The sequence below is a fragment of the Pelophylax lessonae genome, assembly GCF_965119305.1.
Source record: "Pelophylax lessonae genome assembly, chromosome: 10".
NCBI classification, from domain to species: domain Eukaryota; kingdom Metazoa; phylum Chordata; class Amphibia; order Anura; family Ranidae; genus Pelophylax; species Pelophylax lessonae.
Genome location: NC_138777.1, coordinates 213,747,395 through 213,753,695, shown reverse-complemented (window position 1 = coordinate 213,753,695; position 6,301 = coordinate 213,747,395).

Genomic DNA, 6,301 nt, shown 5'->3' with positions numbered 1-6,301 from the left:
GGCTAAGGACACCTTGCTGATTGCAATGTTTTTTTTTTTTTTTTTAACTAAATGGAAAACATGGCCTGCAAGGGTGGCTGAAGTTCTATGCATCAGAAAAATTTAGTTTAGACTGTAAATATTTTGTATATATCTTGTTTGAATTTCAGGAATTTATGTAATTAAAAAATAAAACCTACAGATTGTGTTTTACTATATAAATAGCACCATTTTAAGGGTGGGAAAAAAAAAATGTAGTGTGGTTATGGTATTATTGCCATTTATAGTAGGTGTAATTTTTAGATGTATTACAGGGTTGTCTTCCTAGAACTCAAGATAGTTGTTGCTTTTCTTACTATATCAGATATCCCAAAAAACAGGATTTTTGACTTTCCTTAAAATATATGTCTCTGATGTTCATTGAGTCAGGCAAAGTGACGTAGGGCCACGTCGCTTGCTTGTGAGGGTCTAGGGAGTCACGGACGCGCCAACCATCCCCCCCCCCCCCCCCCCCCCCGCGTGTGTGACCGGCAGACCCGATGTCTGCCAGCCACTCTGCGATCGGCGGGGGAGAGGGAGAAAGTCAGGCGGCTTGTGTAAACAAGCCACCTGTCATTCTCCTCGGTGTAAAAACACTGATCACAAGTTCCGTTGATCAGTGTACTTTCAGCTCAAGCCACAGCCAATCACAGTAGAAAGCACGCCCCTAGAGACACACACAGCCCCTCCCTCTCAAATAAAGTTAACCCCTTCACTACCAGTGTAATTTTACAGTAACAGTGCATATATATAGCACTGATTACTGCAGTAATGTCACTGGTAACCCCAAAAATGTCAGTCAAGGGTCCGATCTGTCCGCCGCAATGTCGCAGTACCGCAAAAAAAAAATCGCAGATTGCCGCCATTACGCGTTAAAAAAAAAAAAATCAATCTTTCCCTTTGTTAGTAAACGCGATAAATTTTACGCAAACCAATCAAAATACGCTTTTTGTGATTTTTTTTTTTTTTTACCAAACATAGGTAGCATAAAACAAATTGGCCAAAAAGGTTAAATTTTGATTTTTACATATTTTTTTTTGGGGGGAATTTCATATTAAAAAAAAAGTGAAAAATATTGCTATTTTTGCAAAATGTACACTTTTTTTGTTTATAGCGCATGATCAAAAAATCGCACAGGTGATCAAATACCACCAAAAGAAAGCTCTGTTTGTGGGAAAAAAAAAAAAGACGCCAAATTCGTTTAGGTACAGCATCGCACGACCACGCAATTGTCTGTTAAAGTCACGCAGTGCCAAATCACAAAATACCCCCTGGTCAGGAAGGGGGTAAAATCTTCCAGGGCTTAAGTGGTTAAACCCCACACACACACACGTAGGAAGAAAAATAATCTGGCTCTGCTTCGGGGGCAGTCCCAGGGGGTATACTCCCTCTCTCTGCTATAGCTACTTGGTTTTGTTTTTTTCTCAATATAAAACTTTTATTCATGAGAGTGAACAAACAAGGAACAGTATATGCATTAGGTTTTGTTATACACAGTGTCAGAAGAATTACAACTCCATAGAGGGGTAGGTGCTGTGGCCATCAAACATCACAGAAATGGATTTTATTACATTACGTAAAAACAATTTTCTCTTTCATTCATGGAAGATTGCTCCTCCCTCTCCAAAAAAAAGTTAACCCCTTCACTGCCAGTGTAATTTTTACAGCAAAAGTACATATTTATAGCACTGATTACTGTAGTAATGTCACTGGTAACCCCAAAAATGTCAGTCAAGGGTCCGATCTGTCCACCGCAATGTCGCAGTACCGCAAAAAAAAAAAAAAAACGCACATCGCCACCATTACACGTTTAAACAAAAATATTTTACCAAACATATGTAGCATAAAACAAATTGGCTGAAAATGTTAAAAAATTTTGATTTTTACATTTTTTTGGGGGAATTTCATACAAAAAAAAGTGAAAAATATTGTTATTTTTGCAAAATTGACGCTCTTTTTTTGTTTATAGCGCATGATCAAAAAAAAAAAAATTGCACAGGTGATCAAATACCACCAAAAGAAAGCTCTGTTTGGGGGGGGGGGAAAGGACATCAAATTTGTTTAGGTACAGCATCACACGACCGCGCAATTGTCCATTAAAGTCACGCAGTGCCAAATCACAAAATAGGCCCTGGTCAGGAAGGGGGTAAAATCTTCCGGGGCTTAAGTGGTTAAACATTGGCGGTGGGAACAGCAAAAAAAAAACATTCACCAGGCTAAACAGTAGCCAACAGCAGCTTGACCAAAACAACTGGAGCCCATTAAAAAAAAAAAATACACCCTCAAAGAGGATCAAGTCCTCTAAACAGCAGCCTGCAACCTTGCGGCCAAAAGAAGCATCGGAAGATACCAACACATCCACTATCGGTGGTAGATCTTCCTAGAAGTAGATTTCCTAGCTTTTAACAGCACTGGAATCACTGACTCAGATAAACCTCTATGCATCAGCACCCAGTGTTCAACAGCCAAGCCGTCAAAGTCAGTGACTGTCAAGCAAGATGGAGGATTGGTCTTTGGGACAGTAGATCCTCCCTGAGTGGAAGGACTGTCGTAAAACAGTGTTTCTCAACTCCGGTCCTCAGGGCACACTGACAGGCCAGGTTTGCAAGAAAACTGAAATACATCACAGGTGATATCATTTGCTGCTCAGTGATTGCAGTATTCTAGTCTGCATCTCCCCAAGGTAATACTTAAAATCTGGCCTGTTAGTGTGCTCTGAGGACTGGAGTTGAGAAACACTGCAGTAAAACAAGCCCAGCGAGGCCAGTCCAGAGCCACTAAGATGACTGGAATCCCTTCTGCCTCGATCATGCGTAGAAGTCTTGGCAGAAGCTTGAGAGGAGGAGGGAGTAAATCAGATGATACTGACCCCACAGAGCCAGAAGCACGTCTGTCAGAGGATCCCGTGACCAAGCCACAAACCTCTGCACCTTTCTGTTGAGCCAAGACACCAACAGATACACCTTGAGGTTGCCCCACCGGAGACACAACTGATGAAACAGCTCCTGATGAAAGGACCATTCCCCTTGGTCCAACACCTGCCAACTGAGGTAATCCACTTCCAGTTTTACACCCCAGGAATGTATATGGCGGAGAGGGCTGGAACAACCTGCTCTTCCTACCTTAGAATTCCAGCTACTGCCTGAGCAGCCAGGACACTTTTTGTGCCCCCTTAGTGACTGACATAAGCCACAGCGGTGGCATTGTCTGACTAAATGTGCACTGGACATCCTTGAAGATGGTCCGGGCATAGTCTGATCGCTCGGAGTTCCAAGACATTTATTGGTTGTCTGGACTCTTCCAGTGTCCAGATCCCCTGAGCAGAATTTTTGCTGAGGATGTCTCCCCAGCCAGACAGGCTGGCATCCGTGGTGACCACTGTCCAATACAAGGGGAGGAAGAATTTGGGCAGCCGAAGCGTCTGAGAACGAAGCCACCATATAAGGAACTCCTTCCTTTGTTCCCCGGCTCAGTCAAATCCGATTGTCCAGAGACTGCGGAGTCTTATCCCATTTAGCCAGAATCTCCCTTTGCAGGAACCTAGTATGGAACTGTGCAAACTGAACCGCCTCAAACGGTAGACACCATCATGCCCAGCACACCCGTATGCAAGTCCAGAGGGATGACCAGCTGCTGGACAGTAAGAAATTAATTGCAACCTGCAATTTCTATAGGAGCACCTCTGGCTAAGGCCGAGTCCAGAGTCAGACCCGGATAATCCAGCTTTGTGAACGGAACCAGAGCAGACTTCTGAAGATTCAGAATCCAGCCGAACTCCCTCAGAGTTTGTGTATGTTGATTTCCAGGTTTTCCACTAGAGCAGTAGGAGACTGCTTGCAGAAGGAGGTCATCCAAGTAGCCCAGTACCGCAATCCCCAGTTGGCATAACAAGGCTAGCACTTTTGTGAAGACCCGAGGAGCAGATGTGAGACCAAAGAGTAACGCCACAAACGGATAATGCTCCTTTCCCACAGCAAAGCGGAGAAGGCGCTGGTGACCGGCGCATATTGGAATGTGAAGGTCAGCATCCTTACTGTCGGCAGAGGCAAGTTGGAATGTGAAGGAATGTCACCACTGTGCGAATTGACTTAATCCTGAACTTCTGCACCCGCCCGGCAAAGCAGTTCAGGGCCTTGAGATCCAGAATTGGATGCACCTTGCCTTCCTTTCTGGGAACTGTAAACAGGTTTGAGTAAAAACCTTGAAAACGTTCCGAAGTCGCCTTGAAAGCAACAGGTCTTGTACAGCCCCAATCAGACAATCCCCTTGAAAGGGGAGATCAGTCAAGGCCTTTTTAGAAGTCTGATCCGCAGAGAGCAGAGCCACTAGGGGAGGCTTCACAGATAAACTGCAACCCCTGGACTAGCTGGTCTGCCACCTTAGCAAAGGCAGGGGGGAGCTGTTTGCCCTCTAGGTCATGGCGTAAAAGCTTAGTTTGCGACACCAGTCAGTTTGCGACAGCAGGGCAATGGTGAATATTGTCCTCAGTGCCGAACCAGCCAGAGTGTACATATTGCAGGACACAGCCTCCACCTTCCTGTCAGCCAGAACCCTAAAGTCCGGGGAGTCTTCAAACGGAATCATGGTTGCCTTGTTCAATCTGGAAACCTGAAGGTCCACGACCAGCGGAACAGTCCACTTCTTAAGAAGGGACGCCTGAGAGGAGTAACACCTAGTGAATCGCTTAGGGACCCCAAAGGGACGCTTTGGTCATCCCCACTCTTTCGCAACAATTATCTCAAAATAGGCGGGGAAAGGAAACACCATTGCCACTCTGGATGTCTTGTGAGTGCCAAAAGGAGCCAGCGCCTCAGTCACAGCTGCATCCTCCATCTTTAAAGGTCTCACGCACAGATACAATCATTGCATCCAAAAAGTTACTCTCCTGCGCTCAGGTGTTATGCTTTGAAGAGAAGGAAATTTATCTTATAAGTCATTCACAGTGCCTACAGTCTTGCTGCCCTCTCAGGACCATGGGTGTCCACAAGAACTAGAAAAATAACTAGAAAAATAACAAAAACAAGAGAAGGGTGCATCAAGCTAGTGCAATTCCATAAAACATTTTTTTGAAAGATAAAACAAATGGTGTTATACATCATATTCACCAATGCATATAATCAATATGCATGTCAAAGCATTGTATGGCTAGATCTCCTCTAAGACACGGACTGTTCCAATGCTGCAAGGAGGTCAGCATTTGCCAGGACCAGAGATTCCAGCAAGGAACTAGGTCCTTATACCCCAGTTGATGTCAAAGCAGATGAAATGCGTTGGGTTGACTCCTGTCCATGCTACTGCCTGTTGATGCCATTTACAGATCCAGTTTAAAAGGGCTATTTTATCTACCTCACTGTTCGAGATCATGAGGTGGGAGGAGCCCCTAGGAGTGGATCAAAGGCTTTGGAGGGGAAGATCACTCTGGTGAATAAAAAGTGGCCTCCTTGTACATAAGTATGATGACTGAGGGAGTAAAAGATCTTCTCTTTTCCCCTGCATATACCTACTGAGGAAGAAGTCCAGGATAGTTATCTCTAGTGGATGAGGAGTCTTACTATCACAATACCTGGTTCAATGCTGTCTGACCCTACGGGGTCTGTGTTTGAAGGTGAAAGGCAGAGAACACCTTGGTGGTGGAATGATATGAGCACATAAAATATTCATTGCCTGAATTTGTCATCAGCACCTCAGTCTCTGCTACCTAAACCTATGGAAGGACTTCCCTTACATCTATCCCTGCACTTTACAGATTGGAGGTCATGTTGCATTCACCTGTTTTGTGATTTATTGGAGATTCTGTCTCCTTATAAGTGGACTTGAATGCACCAGCTCTTATATATTGTTGTTTTAATGTGTAATTTTATGATTGCGATGCACTTTAACTATGTTCAATTGGAGGTTTTATGTGGTTGCCCTTCAGTGTTCAGCTGCTAATCTTTATTTAGATAGGTTTTAGTGTAAAGTTCAGTGCTGAATTGTTTATTTTTTTTTCCTTATTCCTGACTAGGCAGTACCTATAGCAGAGAGAGGAAGTTTGCCCCCTGGGACTGCCCATAGGTGTAGCCAGATTATTTTTCTGCCTAGTGTCCTGTAGGGGGCAGTATAACCTAATGGTTATGAAGATCAGGAGCTGTGTGTCAATGAAGTAAAAATAGGAGAATCAATCCTCATTTCAGGGCAATGGGTGGAGCCATGTAAATTGTTCCAGTAGGCAGATGCACTGGTGAGTAGGCTACTGTATAGTACAGGTGCAGCCGAATATATTAGTCATTTATTCCAAACAGCA